This window comes from Podarcis tiliguerta (assembly GCF_965153285.1).
Source record: "Podarcis tiliguerta genome assembly, chromosome: 8".
NCBI classification, from domain to species: domain Eukaryota; kingdom Metazoa; phylum Chordata; class Lepidosauria; order Squamata; family Lacertidae; genus Podarcis; species Podarcis tiliguerta.
The window spans coordinates 17,023,987-17,045,404 of NC_139541.1; the positions used below are offsets into that span (position 1 = coordinate 17,023,987).

At 46.8% G+C, this 21,418-nt stretch overlaps 1 long non-coding RNA gene across 1 annotated transcript in view; it reads left to right on the plus strand.

The window, feature by feature from the left end:
- LOC310684013 overlaps positions 1 to 20,775 on the plus strand; it is a 127,723-nt gene extending 106,948 nt beyond the window's left edge. The window contains exon 4 of the long non-coding RNA XR_014514652.1: positions 20,686 to 20,775. This is a non-coding gene — a long non-coding RNA (uncharacterized lncRNA). The remainder of the gene's footprint in view (positions 1 to 20,685) is intronic.
- Positions 20,776 to 21,418: the final 643 nt, after the last annotated feature.

The following is a 21,418-nucleotide window of genomic DNA, read 5'->3' on the forward strand; positions in this document are numbered from 1 at the left end:
CATTTAACGCCCACATCTTCTCCAAAAGAATCCTGGGAGCTGTAGTTTGCTAAGACTGCTGAGAATTGTAGCTCTGTGGGATGTAAACTAGTCTCTACTATTCTTTGGTGGCGCAGGAGGAAACAGCCTTTAAACAGGCCTTTCAACACACCAACGGACCTTTTCTGCAGTGGCTCCCCAGTCCAGAATGCTCTCCCCGGGGAGGTGCGCTTGGCGCCTTCATTATACACCTCTAGGCGCCTGACAAAAGCATTCCTCTTCAATCAGGCCTTTGGTAGACTAACATCCTATATCCTCTTGAATATGCTTGAGGGTGGGGATGTGTTCTTGGTTTGTTTTGTTCTTGTTTTATTATGTATTATGTATTTTTATCTTGTATTTTTTATGCTGTGAACCACCCTGAGATCTATGGATGAAGCGTGGTATACAACTTCTTATAAAAACAAAAATAAATAAATGCATGGTGTAGATTGTAGCCAAAGAAAACAAGGAGAAATCGGGTTCTGTTAAGCCATTGGGAAGTGGGTAATCTTTCAAACTAGCTGGGAGTCCGTTTGCGAGAAGCTGCCAGAACTGTAAGGCAGAAGAGCAGTTTTCAAAAGCAGGTGGGGTGGCGAGAGAGCACTCTGTCTTCAAGGTGGTTCGTGAAAGAGTCCCCTTTGCCTCCATATGGGACAATGCTGGTCTGTATGGTGATACACCGGCAGACATCTGGAACAACAGGAAGCGGCAACAAGGGTCGCCGCGGCAACGGTGCCTCCGTCTCTTTGATCCTACACCGGGAGAGCTGGGGAGCCAGAGAACCCGCAGGGCCCCGGCCCATTGAGCCTGAAGGGGCTGATTGATGGTCCGGCTTCAGTACGGAGGGAATACGATAAATCAAGGCTTCCACGCCTCCCCTCCCCTGCTGGAAAAATGACAATACTGCTTAGCTCCGGCCGGAGCTTTGATGCCTCTCTGTATCCCAGAGTTCAGTCATGGAGTTGATGTGTCTCTCGAACCCCTCCTGTGGAAAAGTTGTCTGCAGGAGCTGTTTTAATTCCACAATCCCACCCCCACCGCAACTTCTCTGTAAAAGTAGGCCTGCAATAGAGCAGTTCCCAGGTGTGGAGGTGAATAATAATAATAATAATAATAATAATAATAATAATTTATTATTTATACCCCGCCCATCTGGCTGGGTTTCCCCAGCCACTCTGGGCGGCTTCCAACAAAACACTAAAATACAATAACCTATTGTATTTTACAATACAATAGTAATACAATGTATTTTACAATACAGCGGGTGGCGCTGTGGGTTAAAGCCTCAGCGCCTAGGGCTTGCCGATCGAAAGGTCGGCGGTTCGAATCCCCGCGGCGGGGTGCGCTCCCGCTGTTCGGTCCCAGCGCCTGCCAACCTAGCAGTTCGAAAGCACCCCTGGGTGCAAGTAGATAAATAGGGACCGCTTACTAGCGGGAAGGTAAACGGCGTTTCCGTGTGCGGATCTGGCTCGCCAGAGCAGCGATGTCACGCTGGCCACGTGACCCGGAAGTGTCTTCGGACAGCGCTGGCCCTTGGCCTCTTTGAGTGAGATGGCCGCACAACCCTAGAGTCTGTCAAGACTGGCCCGTACGGGCAGGGGTACCTTTACCTTTACCTTTTTATTAAACATTAAAAGCTTCCCTAAACAGGGCTGCCTTCAGATGTCTTCTAAAAGTTTGGTAGTTATTTTTCTCTTTGACATCTGGTGGGAGGGTGTTCCACAGGGCGGGTGCCACTACCGAGAAGGCCCTCTGCCTGGTTCCCTGTAACTTGGCTTCTCACAGTGAGGGAATCACCAGAAGCCCCTTGGCTCTGGACCTCAGTGTCCAGGCAGAACGATGGAGATGCTCCTTCAGGTATACTGAGGTTCCACTGCACTCGACTCCCATGCACATTTACCCAGAGGAAGCTGTGATCCACCCTGAAGGTCTTTTTTGATGAACGACAAGGGTTTTCTCCAACTAAGTCCTACTCATCGTAGGCCCCTTGAAATAAATGAACCTAAGTTAGACATTTCCATAAACTTCAATGGGTCTACTCTGAACAGGACAAGCATTGGCTCCACCCTAAATTATTAAAAAGAAAACCACAAATGAATAAAGTCTTACTGTGTTCAGAGAGGGGGGGGGTCCTAGTGCTGGGTAACTGAGCATAGGATTGCAATTGAGCATTTGATATTTATGTATTTATAAACAAAAGTACAATCATACCTCATGTTGCGTCTGTTTCAGGTTGCGTGTTTTTGTCTTGCATCCTGCAGCAACCCGGAAGTACCGGAATGGGTTACTTCTGGGTTTCGCCGCTCACGCATGCACAGAAGCGCTAAAACGTGCTTCGCGCATGCGCAGAAGCGCTAAAACGCACTGCACGCAGATGCGGCGCTTCAGCTCACGCCAGTTCCGTCTTATGAACAGGCCTCCAGAACGGATCCTGTCTGTAATAGGAGGTTCCACTGTAGTTCTAAACTGCCAGCTGTTGTTTTCTATTTTATAAAAAAGAATCATGTTCGTGTAACAATCGTGATAGTCTAACAATAAAATTGTTAGAACGTCATACAATTATAAAATCATAAAGTACAGAGCCAGTGACCAGCACTGATTCAAAGTTCATTTTATTTATTATTTATTTCTCGCATTTACCTTATTATTTATTTGATTTCTATACCATTTGATATTTTAAAGAAAAAAGATATCAAAGTGGCTTATGCCACCTTTTCCTCCAAGCAGCTCAAGGTGGTGTGCTCGTTTCATCTTCACAACAACCCTGTGAAGTAGGCAGGGTGAGAGACAGTGACTGGCCCAAGGTCACCCAGGGAACTTCACAGCTTGAGTGGGAATTTGAAGAATGGCCTCCCAGGCCCTTGTCCAACACTCTAACATTTGCACTACACTGGGCTCTAGCCTAAAAGTGCATTACAAGCCCCAGTGTGGTAAATGGATCAGCTTTAAGAATAACAACGACCCACAGAGATTCTGCCTGAGTTTCTGTTCTGGGCGTACCACTACATGCAAAGGAGAACACACCCAAAGCTGTGAAATTATTCATTCATGGAGAGAGGTCAGCAAATTCCCTAACCCTACCCTACTCTAGACAATAACAAAACAACTTCATCTCCCCCCCCCAGGTGAATTGACTCTCACAAGACATAGTGATAGTGGGCAAGGATCTGCATTCAGCTCCCCCATGTGGTGAAATCCCCAAATTACACCTAGATGGACAAGATGGGCTTTTGGCTTGATCGGGTTCTTCTGAAGTTAAATGGGCAGCCACTCTGACCTGATACTAGGCTGTTTCCAACACAAGGGACCAAGACAAAACTAGTGAAATATGCATGGTCATAACAGACTTCACTATGCATTTTTGCTGTCAGAAGCTTTAAATGAACGGACATCTTTTCCTCTCCTTGCTGGTGGAGATGAGCAGATCTATCAGTTTCAGTTTCTCCACATTTCTCATTTTTAAGGGCATAAGAAGAGCCTGCTGGAGCAGGTGAAAAGGCCTGTCATCCTTTTCTCACAGTGGCCAAGCAGATGCCCCTGTGGGAAACCTGAGCAAAACAGTACTCTTGATTCAGAACAACTGGCATGTGAAGGCAGACTTCCTCCAACAGTGGAGACAGAAATTAGCTGTAATGGCTAGTAGCCATCCATAGCCTTCATGAATTTGCCTAGCCATATTTTAAAGTCACATTTGTTGTTGGCCATTGCTACAGTCACATTTACACAGTGGCACATTTACACATTTATATAGTGCTATTTTCACTACTACATGCATTTTTGCACACGTTACTTTGCTGGAGAATTGCATTGCAAAATTCAGAGAAGTGCAAATTTCAAAGGCTGTCTCTTGGTTCATGTTATTTTCTTCAGAAAGTGCAAATCAGAGCGGTTCGCCTCTAAAATATGAACCATTCCCACCCCCCATCCCTACATCACTGCACACTAAGCTCGTCCTCACACAGCACATGAATATGCCCTGCTAAGATGACCTTTGTTGTCTGCAATATGTTCAGCTAAGCAGGGGGTAGAGTGTTTAGTGGGGGGAGAGCACCTTTTGTAAAGGCAAAGGTATTTGAGGGCTTGTTATTGTTCTTAAGGCAATGGTTGGTGAAGGGGTCTGGAAAGGGGGCTTAAAACATATTAGAGGGTAGTTAATCCCTGTTGAGCATTCTTCAGGACCCACTCTGAGCCTGGATGTGCTCAAGGGTTTCCCCTTCTCCACTCTCCCAAATAATGTTTTGTGTTATGCGCTACTGCCCTCTATTGGCAGAAAGGTGGTGACAGCAAAACAATTTTGATTGAGTTGGTTTTCTTGTCCCATCTCCAGCTTGGCATGCTATCCAAGGCTTCTGTCTTCGTCTCTACGTCCCTTCAAGAAGCATGACACTGGACTTGATGGGCAGTTGCTTGGATCCAGCAGGGATGCTTTTTCTTCCTAGCTCTTTCACTTATAGGGATGGGCACTGCGTGGCCCTCTGGATGTTGCTGAACTGCCACTCCCATCATCCTCAACCACTGGCCATGCTGGCTCCCAGGGTTGTTGTTGGGTGTTGGAGTCCTACAACATCTGGAGGGCCACAAATTCCCCATCATGTGACCAAAATATCCAAGCTGGGGTTGGTGGTGGGTGCAAGTTGTCCATAACACATATAAAGTGGTACCTTGGGTTAAGAACTTAATTCGTTCCGGAAGTCCGTTCTTAACCTCAAATTGTTCTTAACCTGAAGCACCACTTTAGCTAATGGGACATCCTGCTGTCACTGCGCCACAGCTGCACAATTTCTGTTCTCATCCTGAAGCAAAGTTCTTAACCTGAGGTAATATTTCTGGGTTAGCGGAGTCTGTAACCTGAAGCGTATGTAACCTGAAGCATATGTAACCCGAGGTACCACTGTATTCACAAATGTGTTGTTGTTGTTGTTGTTGTTGTTGTTGTTGTTGTTGTTTAGTCGTTTAGTCGTGTCCGACTATTCGTGACCCCATGGACCAAAGCAGGCCAGGCACTCCTGTCTTCCACTGCCTCCCGCAGTTTGGTCAAACTCATGCTGGTAGCTTCGAGAACACTATTCAACCATCTTGTCCTCTGTCGTCCCCTTCTCCTTGTGCCCTCCATCTTTCCCAACATCAGGGTCTTTCCCAGGGAGTCTTCTCTTCTCATGAGGTGGCAAAAGTATTGGAGGCTCAGCTTCAGGATCTGTCCTTCCAGTGAGCACTCAGGGCTGATTTCCTTCAGAATGGATAGGTTTGATCTTCTTGCAGTCCATGGGACTCTCAAGAGTCTCCTCCAGAACCATAATTCAAAAGCATCAATTCTTCGGCAATCAGCCTTCTTTATGATCCAGCTCTCACTTCCATACATCACTACTGGGAAAACCATGGCTTTAACTATGCGGACCTTTGTTGGCAAGGTGATGTCTCTACTTTTTAAGATGCATTCACAAATGTACACATCGCTTGAATGTTAAGGCACTGTGCAATGTGCTGTCTGGCAATTTGCAGAATGGAGAGTCTCATTTTGACATAGCATAGATATCTGACCATTGCCATCAATGAGCTTTTTTAGCCACTGAGAAGGGGTCTCCTCACCCCTTTGGGCTGATGGGAGCCAATCAGAGTCAACGGAGGTGACCAGACACTGAAGAATGACTGCTAGGGTCACTCTGGAGAAGGTGCAAGGGAAGAACACAGAGGAGGAGCTGTTCTGTATGTTGCAAAGCTCAGCGTTCAGGTGCACTGAAAACACAAGTTGATTCAGTTTTGGGGGAACAGTGTGCAATTTTTGCTCTGTACAATGGAACTTCCAGGAAAACCCAACTTAAAATATTGGAACACCCCAAATCATTTGCCTGTGTACATACACGGGAAATCGTAGATCTAGCTAAAAGGTTACACATGGAGATCTCCACTGATTGCTGCCATACATCCCTAATAATTATTATTGTAAAATATTATTTTATAATCTTAGAAGGGGTGTGGCTGTGAGGGGGTGTGGCTAATCATCATGAAGGGTCCCTGCACTTCTGAATTTGCCACTACAGGAGTGCTTACTTGAGAGTATGGCCTGCTGAACTCAGTGGGGCTTAGTTCTGCGTGGACACCTGCAGCAGATACGGGGAGCCTGTGACTCTCCAGATGCTGCTGAAGTACACCTTCCGTCATCCGTGGCCATGGACCATGCTTGCTGGAGCTGGTGGGAGTTTAGTTCAGCAACATCTGGCAGGCCAAAAGCTTCCCACACCTAACCTACTGGATTGTACTGTTCCAATGCAATTGGCCTTCAAAATATGCAGGTCCGTGCTTTCCAAGCTCTGGCACAGATGTTTTCTCTTTCTCCCCTCCCACCCTAATAAAAATTAAATGCAAAATTCATATCTGCATTGAAAAGGGGGCACAAATTATCTCAATCAGCTCTAAAACTTTGGGCCAGCCACAAGACACAGCAGCAGTTTTCCAAATCCCTGAATAGTTGTCCCTTGCTGCCCTCTAGAGGGCATGACTAGATCCAGTGGGCTGATGCTACTACTAAGGTGTAGATTTTGGAGGAGCATTGTGATAAATTTATTGATGACACAAACAGTTCAACAATGGAACCAATTGTCTCTCGTCCCCGCTCCCCTCCCACCCCTGGGCAGCCATTTCTCAGGAATGTGCTGGCTCTAGATTTCCTGCCCCGAGCAGCAGGGTAGACTAAATTACCTACAACCCCCCACCCTGCAAATCTGATTATAAGAAAAAGTATAATGTGCTGCAATGTGATGCTCTAGGCTGCCCCCTAGTAGCACCTGGTGGTAAAACTGTCCCTTTCCTCTATGCTTAACTGTGAGCAATTAACAGCTCTGCTCTGCCTGCTCTAAATGTGGCTGGGTGGATTCCAGACAGAAATTGTGCCCAAGCTCAGTTGATTTACGAGGACAGAGGTTAATATATATTCAGATATATATTAACCTGCTGAGTCTACTTGGAAGAACAAGTGCTGGACTGCTGAGTCAAACACTCTTGTTTGAAATTAAATTCTTGATTTCCATTCCAAGCGAAAAGAAACACTCCCCCCACATAGCAACAGAAGTACTTTTTTTGTTTTAAATTCCAAGCACTAATATGAATTTATTGAGAGCTCATTTTGGGAGGTTGTTACCCCGTAGTCCCTTATCACAGTGCTTTCTTATAGGTGACACACTCTTTGTCCTCTTAAAACTGAAGGGACACTGCACTCTTAGGAACTCCCCCTTTAAATGTTTCAAATGTGGAAATGTATGAATGTTCTCTCCATGTAGTAGCTTGTCTCCTATATTTTATTTGCTTCTTAGTTGGAAAGAGGCAAGCCCAGAACAGTGATTCACAAGGATACAACGGGCAACCTCCTCTGACTAGAGGTAGTTCAGCTGCATCTCTGCATCAGATCAGCTGGTTGCTCCCAATCACACTAGATGCAGAAGATTCTGCAGAATGGTGTGACCCCAGCAGAGACCGATTAGACAGCCAGCGGAAGCAGTTACTCATGAGGTAGTTACTCAGTGGACAGTCTACTTTGTTGGATGTGCCTCTCTGCCATTTGGGGTGGGCAGGCTATTTGCTCCAATCACACTTGCTGCAGAAACGGGAGTGCCATTACCTGTCCTTAGTGGAGGCTGGCTGGCTGGCTGGCTGGCTGGAAGCAAAGCCAGAGTGATCACACATGCAGAGACACAGCAGGCAGCCTCCTCTGTGGGCAAGTAATACTGCTATGTCTCTGTACTGCGGGTGGTTGAATGCTTTACTCACACCCGCTGCAGCAATGGAGCATTGTAGCCTTTGCTCATACAGAAAGTGCTCCAGCTCCTTCCTCACCCGGAATGCTTTTTTCTGCATCTTCCCTGTCCCCCCAAACTCTGCAGTATACCTATTTGAGATTTGGGAGACCCAAACTGTATATGGTCCTCTTAATATGTCCACCCTGGGGATTAAAATAATGGTTTTATGGATAGCTGTGAGTTTCCTAATCATTCCTAACTAGGAATTTGCCTCTTTGGTGCCAGCTACTGTACAGAAGTTGGGGTGCAGCAAAGCCCCCCCCCCAGGATCTACCAACAGTTCCAATTACTGGAGTGCTCATTCTGCAGAAATCTCTGCTTCCACGGCTGGTCAATATCTTCGGCAAGATAATTAATATTAAAGCACCCGCTTCCTGGAATTATGATGAGTGAGGGTTTGGTTCCTTGTTCCTAAAGGTTCCTCTGCAATTTATTTGGCCAACGTCTTAATGTGCCAGAGAGCCCTGAGCCAACCATTCACTTTAGCAATATTAATTCTCTCTCTCTCTCTCTCTCTCTCTCTCTCTCTCTCTCTCTCTCGTCAGCTTTGCTTACATTGTGATTTTAATTCCTAGGATGTCTATATTCAGTCTCTCTAGCCTTCCACCCCCACCCCTTCACCATTTTCTGGCTTGATTCCCTTCTAGCAAAAAATGGTCTATGCAACTACTTCTGAATTTAAAAGCCACATTGACATAATGCATAATGAATGGTTCGTTTGCAGGTGGCTGTTGCGCTTTGTTCATGCTATTTGTGCAGAGAGAGGATGAAGGCCAAACAGCAGCTGGGAGGCCTGTTGCTCTTCCTTTACATCAATCTTTCACCTGAGGTTTTTTTTTGGGGGGGGAAGGTCCCTTTAGGGAGCATCTAGTCTGACCCCGCTGTTTGTTGCAGAAAACTCGGCAGCCCAGCTTCTGCTTCAAGACCTCCAGTATTGGAGAGTCCACAGCAATTCTTCAAACAGCTCTTGTTTATTCACAGGCCAGAACAGAACTGAACTGAAGGGTTCAGCCAGCCTGCTTATATAGAGCTCCACTACAATGCAACAGTAACCATTTTCTGTAACTATCCAATCACTGAATGTCACTTTCAATCTCTTATTTGCATATGTGGACCTGAGTGAAAACTATCTATAGTATCCCCCTGCTGGCCCAGGGTGAGAACTTCAGTACATAACACCACCATTCTTCTAAGTCACAGTTGGGTGACTTTTTCAGCCTAAAGGCCACATTCCCTTCTGGGTAGGAGTCCGGGGGCCATGGGGCAGTGGCGGGTGGGGCCAGAGGCAGAAGTAGGCAGAGCAATGAATGTAAATGTTTGCCTTTGTACAAGGGGATAGATCGTATGCACACGCAAGCACACCTATCCCTATGCTCCATCCAAGGAAGCAAGAGGCATTATCAAGGTTCAAGGACACATTTACAGCCAAGGAAACTGTGAAGCAAGACCAGTGAAAGGTGTATCTGGGGAGAGTCTCGGGGCTAGATGGAGAGGCCTGGAGGGCCGCATGTGGCCCCCAGACTTAGGATTCTCCACCCCTGGCTTGCACCGACTGCAAGCAGCTCTCCAGAGTTTTGGAGGTAGGCACCCTGCCCAGCTGTACCTGGAGAAGCTGGGGATTGAACTTGGGACATTCTACATGCCAAGCAGATGCTCTGTCACTAAGCTAAGTTCCTTTCCTTGAGACACAGCAATGTAGGAAGTTGCCTTATACTTAGTCAACCTTGCTCCGGGGATGCTCTATAGAGACTCACTGACCCTTTTGCCCAAGCCTACAGGGGATTGGCCTTGAATTTGACAAGCACATTGGCAAGGCAGCCAGGGCAATGGCTTGCCTCTCCAGAAGGGTATGGAAGAACGTGGTGCTAATGTCCAATGCCAAGATGAAGGTCTATCAGGCTTGCATTTTGAGCACGGAGCTTTATGGAAGTGAGTCATGGACAACTTGTAATCTCCATAAGTGACGCCTCAACACCTTCCACATGCACCACATCAGGAAGATTTTGGTCATCACATGGCAGGACAGAGTATCAAGCAAAGATGTGCTCTCCCAGGCCCACATTCCCAGCATGTTCGTATTCCTGTCTCAGTGACATCTGTTCTGCGTTGGTCACGTTCACAGAATGGAAGGTGGCAGGATCCCCAAGGACGTACATTATAGAGAGCTGGCTTCTGGCACCAGGCCAATGGGCAGACCAACTCTGTGCTACAAAGATGTCTGCAAACGCAACGTGAAGGCTGGTCGCATCAACCCTGCCATGTGGGAGTCCCTTGCAGATGACTAGCACCTGGAGACAGTGGTGGAATCTACACACACATGTTAAAAATGCTGTGAAAATGCTTTTATTTAAAACATTTTGTGTGTGTGTGTGTGTGTGTGTGTGTGTAGCTTAAGTCCAGGCAGTCAGGATGTGCATCCAAAGCAGTGACCAGAGGAGGAATGACTGTTGGGAAGAGCTCAGAAAGATGGAACAACGTTGTGCATCTGCAGCAGCACAACCGGATTCCTTCCTCTGCCCCAGCTGCAACAAATCATGTCTCTCCCACGTCAGTCTCTACAGCCACCGCAGGCGCTGCAGGCTTGCGGCAGCTCGGCTTCACCCCCAAAGGCGCACTCTGCCCACTGTCTCCTGAGATAGACAGATGCCAACAACTTGCTCAGTTCTGTTGACACTGACAGGTGCCCCTCCGTCCCCAGTCCTACTTGGTGTTGCCAGAGATGCTCCACCACTGAGCTATGCCCCTTCCCTTAAGATGTAACAAGCTGCCTTATACAGAGTCACAAGGACGCAGGTGGTGCTGTGGTCTAAACCACAGAGCCTAGGGCTTGCTGATTGGAAGGTCGGCAGTTCGAATCCCCATGACAGGGTGAGCTCCCGTTGTTTGGTCCCAGCTCCTGCCCACCTAGCAGTTTGAAAGCAAATCAAGTGGAAGTAGATAAAGAGGTACTGCTCCAGCGGGAAGGTAAATGGCATTTCCATGTGCTGCTCTGGTTTGCCAGAAGCGGCTTAGTCATGCTGGCCATGTGACCTGGAAGCTGTCTGTGGACAAACGCTGGCTCCCTTGGCCTGCAGAGCAAGATGAGTGTGCAACCCCAGAGTCGTCCGCAACTGGACCTAATGGTCAGGGGTACCTTTACCTTTGGCCTACCAGTAATGTCTACTGCCCAGGGTTTCAGGCAGGGGACGTTCCCATCCCTACTTGGAGATGTCATGGGGACTAAACCTGCATGCAAAGCAGACACTATGGCCCTTCCCCAACTCTCTCCCCTTGCCTTGTTGCGAGGCTGTCTCCTTTGTCTGGGAAGAGGGGCATTTCATCTGAGAAGGTACCTGATGCCAGGCTGGGGCAGGGAAAGTCTCCATTTGTCGGTGAGCCTGGGAACGCTGCCAACGAACTGAAAGCATTGCTCTGAGAGCGGCTGCGACTGGGAGCCAAGGGCCCTCCATGCGCTGTATATCTCTCTTTAGTTAGCTCCTGTCAGGAGGAAATGCATTTTTTACTTGCCTTTCTGGCACCCAGCTCCCCAGCGCCTTTCAATTAAATTAATTGCTCCAGTGAATTTTCGCCTCTTCATTACATTAAGCGCTCTCAGACAGGCTCCTTCTCTGAAGAGTTTCATTTGCGAAATGGTTTTAATTTTTTAAATGTGCGTGTGATGGTGGGAGAGGGGGGTAGAATTGGGCAGGGTGGCCAAGCAACTAGCATGTTGGGGATCCAACTGGTGCTGCAATGCTTCAGCACAGTGCTAATTCCAGGTTTGGGAGTGGGGGCATGAGCCAGGTGTTCTTGACGTGCACCCCTCCCTGAAGACCACCACCACCTCCTTCTGCCCATTGGCTCATTGCTGGCACTAACTGGCAGCAGCTCTCCAGTGTGTCAGACAGAGAGTCTTTCTCAGCCCTACCTGGAGATGCCGGGGACTGAATTTGGGAGTTTCTGCATGCTCCTCCACTGAGTTATGGCATTTCCTTCAAGACATAGGAAGTTGCCTTGTATGGAGCCAGACCCATTGACCCATCTAGCTCAATACTGTCTACACTGACTGGCAGTGGTTGTACAGGGTTTCAGACAGGGAGTCTCTCATGGCCTGCTTGGTGATACAGGGGAAAAGATAATGATCATTGGCTTTTTTTGAGTACCGAGAGAAAGCTTTAATTACTCCTTTGTCTCAGGACACACAGCAGAGTCATTAGGAATTGCATAAAGGTTAAATGACTTATCTGCAGCAATAAAACTGCTGGCACATCTGCAAAGCTAAGCAGGGGCTGGTATGGTTTCAAACTGGCCATGTGTTGAGATTCCTGCATTGCAGGGGATTGGGCTAGATGACCCTCGGGGTCCCTTCCAACTCTACAATTCTATGATTCTAAGTACCCATTCAAAAGTGGCTTCTGCTTCAAACTCACTAGGTAGCCTAGTGAGGCTAGCCACACATTGGCCTACCTTATAGGGGTGTTGTGAGTATTACAGCAAGATGTGAAGTACTTTAAACACTACCCAGGAGCAATGTATACTTTTACAGTACTATCAGTTTACCCTAACTACAGCACTGCAGTAATGCCTACCAATCAGAAGATGGCACTACACTTTACTTTTAGCTAGAAGCCAGGTTTCTCCATAGACGCTCCAATTCACTGGGGTTTTCTTTGGCAAAGATGCAGAATCCAGAGGGGGCATCTGCATTCTTGCAGTGCAGACACAGGATCAGATGTTATGCCTTATTGCTCACTCGCTTGAAACCCCAGGAGGGTTTCATTTTACAGAGGGACTTCTCATTCGTCCATACAAATTTATTCAGCCCATGGGCACATTTGCAAACCGGAGAAAGTACTGTAGGGGCCACATTTTTTATTATTAAGGAAAGGGGTATAGCTCAGTGGTAGAACATCTCTGCTTTGCTTGCAGAAAGTCCCTGGCACCTCCAGGTAAGGCTGGGAAACTCCCTGTATGAGACGCTAGAGAGCCACTTCCATTTAGTGTCAGCAAGTCCTGAGCTAGAAGCACCTATGGATCTGACTCTATTCCCGGTACACTTTGACCTCTCTTTCCGGGAGATGGTGCAGGCTGGTCCTAGCGGCTTTGTTCTGCCTCCATGGTGGGAGCCTGCGATACTTCTGAATACCAGTTGCTGGAAACTGCATTATCAGAGAGTGCTTTTGTGTCCGGATCCTGCTTGCAGGCTTCCCTTGGACCTTGGGAGACCAGGGTTCAAATCCCAACTCAGCCATGAAGCTCACTGGGTGACCTTGAGCTACAGCCACAGTCTCTCAGCCTAACCTACTTCACAGGGTGGGATTAAAATGAGGAAGGGGGAGAACCATGTATGCCACCTCGATTTCTTTGAAGGAAAAGGCCGGATACAAATGCAACAAATAAATATTAAAATAAAATTGGCAGGCCAACTGTGAGAACAGGACGCAGGACTAGATGATCCGTTGGCATGATCCAGCAGAGCTCGTCCAGTCTCCTTATGCTGCAGACTGCAACACTAGGGTAGTTTAATCTGAGTTGGTCTTAGACAACTGCTTTGCACTGGAAGTGTTTCCTTTACTGTTTTAAGAAATCCAATTACCAGAAGAAAGAGAAAAGGGTATTAAGCAGCAAAGCACTCAGTCCAATGAGGCCGTAAAAGTGGAGCCAGGAGGAAGCACAGAAGACCGTCTGTTCCCCTCGTCCTTCTCGTTCAGGGCCTGCTTATTCATTCTCCTCTTTCTAAGTACTGGCTCCAGCAGACAGCTCCGCCACACTTTATCATCCCCAGAAATAGCAGCCGAAAGAGGGGAGAGGGAGGGGGAAGAAAAGAGGGTCTCTTCACTGAGGGCATTTCGCCTCCCTTTCCCACAACACTTTATCTCCAGCGCCCAGTCAAGGCATTTGCTGCCGCTGTCACTGGGGAATCTCAGACAGGCAACTCCAACCTGTGTCTCCTCCTTGCACACTGGGCTGTTGGATGACGTTATCAACTAGGACAGCTGCAGTTTTCCGGTACCTGTCCCCAGCTTGGCATTGCCAGGCACCTGCCGATGCCCCCACTCCAGCAAGCATTGGTGGCTGGTTTATTAGGGCAAATGAAGCAGTGTCCCACCAACCTCAATCTGCCCTCATAGGAAGATAGGTACCTTATACTGAATCAGACCATTGGTTCATCTAGTATGGTCCAAAATGGCACCATGCACCTGAGAGATAGCCATAGCCTTAAGGGGGGGACACCCAATGTTTGCAGAAGTACCACCTCCCCCCCAAAAAAAAAATTCTAGTAGAGGAGCAACTCTGTAATGCAACATTTGGTTGCAGGTTCCACTTATTAAAAATCTATTGGCAATTTGAAATTTAGTATTGTTGACCTTGTTGATCAAGACAATGGCAGCATCTGTTTTTATGTCCGAATCTGCCTTGCTGCACTCAGACCAGTACCCCAGATCTATTTGCTGGATCACAGCTTTACCATAGGTGGATAAACTCTGCATGGTCATTGTCCTCAAACAACCAAGGCCTTTCATTTCCCATTAGCTATTCAGGAGGATTATACTGTATCTTGTCACTTTAAAACACAAAAACACAAGTTTTGGTCTTTTGCAGACATTGCACAACGTTTTGATCCCTGCACCGGTGAGTCCAAAGTATCATTTATATGAATAGAAATATATGTTAGGAACATAGGAAGCTGCCTTACGCAGAGTCATACCATTGGTTCATCTAACCTCTGAGCAATGGCTGTTTCCCAAATGCACCATTTAATGCATCATGTAAAAATGATCATGTACACAAAAGTTAAAATGTCTATAGACAATAGTGCCTTCATAAAATCACATTATTCCAAGTATTCAGCAGTCCTCAGTATCGCTGGTATTCAAATGTGCAAACACTCAACATCCATCTGGTAAACATTTGTCAGTAAATATTTGCTCTTTGGCAAACTACAGGATCCAACAATGGACTTTAATCCTACTGCAGGATTTTCTCCACACGTCCAGTCTTGAGGCCAAAACACATATTTCTGTCAATGGTGTAAGCAGTGGTGATGGTTGGGGTGCCACTATTGTTGGTTCTGTGAAGCCCTTATCTCCCTTAGTCACAGTTGTCCCCAGATCGTCATTATTCTTTGGGAAGGTTCAAGCACACACCAAAAATTCAAGTTTGTGCAATTAGGATAATAGAATCCTAGAATTGTAGAGTTGGAAGGTATCCCAAAGGTCATCAAGTCCAACCCCCTTCAATGCAGGAACCACTGGAATCTACAGTTAGTTGAATAGAGTGCCTTGCTATTCTGGGTGCAACAAATCCACTCTCTAAAAAAGAACAACAGGTTTGGTTTTATGCTTTGTTGGTTTTTTGTTTTGTTTTGTTTTGTTTTGCAGTTAGGATAATACGTGGAGAAGTGTGGGGTGAACGATTGAGGGAGAGTTGTTATGACCATAGTGCAAACAAATCTAGGTGAAATCAGGCTCATTGTTGAGTAACCACCCTACAAACGAATGAGAAGGAATGCTCAAGAAAGACCAGACACCACTTAACCTTCTGGCGAACTTTGTGCATGCAAATAAGAATGAATAGGTGCGGTAGGAAGCAAGAGCAGGTGCCCCCATTTTTATTTCCCACAATCCCCTGGAAAGAAACTCTTTTGGGGGGATTGTGGGTAATTAAAATGGTGTCCAATTCACAATCTAGCTGTTTCGTGTGTGTGTGTGTGTTGTGGAGAGGGGTAACCCCAAGGCCAGTCTCAGCACATCAGTGCCTGCCCCCAATCATAGGAACATAGGAAGGTGCCTTATATCAAGTCAAGCCATTAATCCACCTAGCTTAGTAGTGTCTACACTGACTGGCAGTGGCTTGCCAGTATTTCAGACAGAGGTCTCTCCCAGTCTGGCATGGAGTTGCCAGGCAATGAAGCTGGGACCTTTTACATGCAAAGCAAAGGCACTTCGACTGATCTACTGCCCCTCCCTTGCCCAAGGATGCTAAGTGCTGACTGGCCTGGAGCTATCCCCACCAAATATTTTATGCTTTCCTGCATGCTCTGCAATTATCGTAGGAGGTCCATAAATAACCTTCTCCCAGTGAAGGTAATCTAGAAAGTGAGCAGCAGATGATCCAAGTTAGGGATGGCGGTGAGGAATGGCTGCTTTAAAACACACCCACTCCCACCCTGCAGCTAGGATAATGTGCTGAGGAGTGCATGTCTTTTAAGAGCTGGTAATGAAGTCAGGACGAGGTCAGTTGTTGGAAAGCAATGATGGGCCTGAACAAAGAGGCATGGCGGGAGGTTGCTTTTCCGTCCTGTGACAGCACAGCACGGCCAAGGCAGATTCGGGGAAGGTGTCTGTGCTTCTTCTAAAACAGAAACTGATTAGAGCAGGGGTGAAGGAGCCTATTCACCCCAAGGGCCACATTCCCTCTGGTGCAACATTCCAGGGGCCACATGCCAGGGGTGGGCAGGGGCAAAAGTGGGCAGAGCAACAAATCTGAATGTTGCCTTCACACCTTCATCCTCAAACAGCACTCTTTCCAGTTGTGATTCCCAGCACCCAACCCTAACTAGGTTAGTGGGGTGGTGGTTCTCCTGGGGGCTGAACGGCCATGGAAGGCTGACTTATGGGTGGAATGGAGAAGCCTGGGAAACAGCAAGGTCAGCCGGCTGGAATCCCTGACAGGAGGAGCAGCCTGTGCTGCAACATTCTGTTGCAGATCCCACTGTTACCAGTCTGGACCAGCACCAAGGCAGGTCACACAAGCAGAAGCCCTCCCCTCCCCCTCTGTTTCCAATGTCTCCTGCACTGGTAAGGAGCTTCAGTCCTCACACACCCACCCACCATTAGGCTGATCGCTTAAGCTGCCTTGCCCCATCTTTGAAGGAGTTGAGTTGGCAGGCACCTCGAAAAAGGAGACGGAGGATAAAATCCAGCTGTATTTGGGTACTCTGCTTGAACTGAAAAAAGCATCAAGGGTTCTGGGAAAGAGGTTTCCAGTAGAAAGAGGTGATATTAAGATTCAAGGCACGGTTTTCTTCTTCTTTTGGCACAAGCCCCCAAACCGTTGAAATACCAGAGCTGTATCTCGTGGATGCCCTCCACGCCACAGGGCAGAGGACTGGCTGCCTACAAGGGTGGGGGGGTCTGGAATGTCCCTCTCCCTCCCACCCATTTCTCTTCCTGCCCCCCTCCCCCTGCCCTCCGTGGCAAGGGGGTAGGGAGGCGAGGGAGGCGGAATAGAGAGATTTCCAACCTGCAATTCTGCAGTTCCCTTAAATCCATAAAAACAGGATTAATGGGTGCAAACTGTCAGGGGGAAGATAATTAAAAGAGAGAGAGAATTCTTGAAGTTTAGCCAAATACTTAATGTAACCATTGCCATTGCCATTAGCGTGGGCAAGAAAAGAGAAGGGTGAGGGGGAAGAAAAGCACTAAAAAAACTAAAAGAAACCCCCACCCTCCAAGCTCTTAAAAGATTTTTCTTTCTTCTATAATATATACATCAATTTCCTTTTAAGTCTTGTACAGAAGGAAGAGATTAGTCCATAAATAGGAGCCCCTCTTTTTTCTGGTCGCCAAACCTCAAAAAGGTTGTTATAGTACTAGAAAGGGTTCAGAAAGGGGCAAAGAACAAGACCTAGGGGTTTAGTGGAGCAACTGCATTGTGAGGAAAGGCTGGAACATTTGGGGCTTAGAGAGAGGGGGGCGAGTAGAGGGGCGATGTGATAGAGCTGTATAAAACGAAGGTGGGGGCTTCATGATAATCACAGCCAAGCGCACCCCCTCACGGCCACACACTCTTCTAAGGGTTTGTTGTTGTTGTTTAGTCGTTTAGTCATGTCCGACTCTTCGTGACCCCATGGACCAGAGCATGCCAGGCATTCCTGTCTTCCACTGCCTCCTGCAGTTTGGTCAGACTCATGCTGGTAGCTTCGAGAACACTGTCCAACCATCTCGTCCTCTGTTGTCCCCTTCTCCTTGTGCCCTCTATCTTTCCCAACATCAGGATCTTTTCCAGGGAGTCTTCTCTTCTCATGAGGTGGCCAAATTATTGGGGCCTCAGCTTCAGGATCTGTCCTTCCAGTGAGCACTCAGGGCTGATTTCCTTAAGAATGGATAGGTTTGATCTTCTTGCAGTCCATGGGACTCTCAAGAGTCTCCTCCAGCACCATAATTCATAAGCATCAATTCTTCGGCAATCAGCCTTCTTTATGGTCCAGCTCTCACTTCCATACATCACTACTGGCTTCTAAGGTTTGGATACTGTTATATAAGATGATAGTAATGAGGAATGCAATGCAGCAATGATCAGTGCAGATCCCCATGTGTTGACTTTTAGCTAGATCTTCTATTTTGTGTTCACGGTGGTGGGCAAATGATTAGAAGTGCTCCAATACCTTCTTTTGGAGTGACTTAAGGTGTGTTTCCCGTGAAATTCCGTTGCATGTAGCAGGCCTTGCACGCCATTCCCTTGAAACCAAAGCCCCCTGCGTTTTCAGTGCACTGAATGTTTAGCTTTGGGGTGTACAGAACAACTCCTCCCTAGTGCTCTTCCAGCATGCCTTCTCCAGGGTGACCCTAGGAGCCAATCCTCAGTCGCTCACTTCCATTCTCTTTCATCAACTCCAATCAACATTATCTACCTTTAAAATTGATCAGATTTAGGGTATTATCCTTGTGTGTTACATAAGCCTGTGGGGAAGGGCTAGAGATCCAAAAACAGGAAGCCCTGGGGGGCGGAAGTGAGCAGCTGCTTACTCATGAGTAGCCCTACCAGCAATCAGCCAGGAAAGGTTGCAGCTGAGGAAGGGCTTGGGCCTGGTAAGATGCTGCAATCTTCCAGGCTGGGGCTGATGGCTTATTAGCCTCAGAGGACGGCAGGGAAGGAAAAGCACGAGCAGCTTGTTTTAATTCTTCCACAAACTCTAATCCAGAGCTTTCTGAACTGTGTGTCATCACATGTTCGTGTGTCAGCTGCGGTGTGTAGATGTGCTGTGTCTGTATCTCATAAGGGGTTAGTTTAACCTCTGGTTTGCTAATAAAACTGAATTACTGTGTTGCAAAATGATGCATGTCTAAAAAGTGTGTCACCAACATAAAATGTCTGGAAAGCTCTGCTGTAATCTGACAAGAAGTCAGCTGTGCACATATTATACCTTTGAAGCACATCATTTTCCCTCAAAGAATTCTGGGCACTGCAGTTTCTTAAGGGTTACTGGGAGTTGTAACTCTGTGACGGGTGAACTACTACAGTGCGCAAAATGTTTTGAGGGAAAGAAAAGTGTTTTAAATGTATAGCATAGATACAGCCTGAGAAATAGGGCTGACCCACAGCTGGAAACAGTTTGAATGCCTGGGTGCATTCAGGATGCAGAGAGCAAGGACAAAAACAAAACTACCTATGAGCACATGCCGATTTTATTCATTTTCACAATTCTGCTAACTATAGCCCTTGCCATTTCCTTGAAATCTCAGGGGAGGCCAAAGGAAGAGAAAGGAGCATGGAGACCTGCCTTATCCCCTGCCTGAACCATACACTGCAACATTTCTTGGATGAAAATAGAGACCATAATCATAATCAGCAGCAATATTTTATTTATGCCCCCACCCATCTGACCAGTTTGCCCCATCCACTCTTGGCAGCCTTCAACATATATAAAAATAATAATTAAACATTAAACATTTTTTTTTAAAGCTTCCTTATACAGGGCTGCCTTCAGATGTCTTCTAAAAAGTTGTATAGTTAGTTAGCTCAGGGATCGCATAACTCCATACCCTTCAACATTTCTCTGAAATGAAAATAGGGACATCCTAAGGAAAAGTGGGACATTCTGGAATCAAATCAGAAACCGGGATGGCTTCTGTAAATCTGGGACTGTCCCTGTAAATTAAGGACACTAGGAGGGTCTGGTCCAGTAATATCTGCAGTCCAGGAGTTGAAATGGCTGAAAATGGCTGTGGCCCACCAGTCACAAAGGGGCGTGGGGTGGGTAGAGCCAGTCACAAAATGGTGGCAGATGAAGGTACTGATGACTTTTGCACCACCAACTTTAAACAGTGATGACTTTCCACAAAGAACCCTGAGAAGCATATTCTTTGAGGGTGCTAGGAATTGTTTGTTCTGTTTGCTTGCTGCATTTTGATTTCACTTTTTTCTTTAAGGAGCATACATGGTGGCCTTACCTACCTCACAGCCCTGTAAGGTAGGTAAGGCCAAGGTCATGCCGTGGCTGAGTGGGTATTCGAACCTTGGTCACAGCTTTCCAAACTCTGTGTTGCGACACATTAGTGTGTCGGCTGCAGTGTGTAGGTGTGTCGCACAAACGCTCCCCACACTCCTCCCGGGGCTGGAAAGGGGTTCGTTTAACCTCTGGTTTGCTAGTAAAACTGAATTACCTTGTCGCAAAATGATGCATGTCTTAAAAAGTGTGTCACCAACATGAAAAGTTTGGAAAGGGATAAACTACAATACCCAATATTCTTTTGTGGTGTGGTAATGTGCTTTGAATGTGCGGTGTGTGTGTAGTACAGAGAGATTGTTAAGGCGGCTGAATTTGACAGATTGGTCTAAAATAACCAGCCAAACCTTTAGCTGTCAATCCTTATGAAACAGGAACTGTACGAAGCAATTTGTGTTACGGGAATGGTTTTTAAATAAAATGGCAAGAGGCCCTTCCTACAACAGGGGGATTGTTGCTGTATTAGCAATCAATCAATATTCTATCATCCTTCAGATTTTTTTTATCTTAAAAAGTACCATCATGGAGGGGGTGTAACGTTTTATTTGATAAAGAGCATGGCTGCATTTCCCCCCTCTGTCCCTTAGACCTCCCCCCACTCTCGCTTAGCCCAATTTATCTTCTCCCACCGCTTTCAAATGCCTCTTAAAAAAAATTCTACAGGAGGAATTGCAGAAATCCATTTCCTACGATGCCGCAGCGAGAAAGAGAAGCGTTTTTATTTCCCTGTTATTAGCCCCGTGACAAGGTAAGTAACTTTGAGAAGATGGATCGCTCAATGAAGCATTTTTACTTTCCCAATTAATCCAGGCATAATAGTAATAAATCCACCAGGAGCGGTAATTAAATACAACCGGTCTGTGGCATCCCCTAGTTGCCAGCATGTCAGAGGGAATGTACAGGAACATCCTTCTCCTGGAATTGGTTGAGGGAAAAGTCAATTGTGATGGGATGCCGGAGGTGGAGGGTGAGGTGGGGGTAAGGAGAGAAGGATGTCAAAGGCTTGAGATCACGGGCTTCCCCCCTTCGCTGCTCCCATCTACAGAGAACAGATTTATCCCATCAATCCCTGCTAGGATGCCTCTGCTGTTAAAGATGGCAGTCCAGCCCCAGTAATACAATTAACCTCAGTGCACTTTTAAAATGGGATTTGCTAATGGGGAACCCTTTTGTGTGTGCGTTTCTGGCCTTTTCAAAATTAAAAGAAGCGCTCTGGCTTCTTTGGAACTTGATAGATTAGCTTGTGCCAGGACGAAATGACATCTTGTCGCGACAAAACACGTTTTCCTGAACCCACATTCACCGTCGGAATGCAAGTGTTTGTGTGTGTGTGTGTGTGTAGATGACATTTGTAATGAAAAGTCAGCTGGCAGGAGGAGAGGATGTGTAGCCTTTC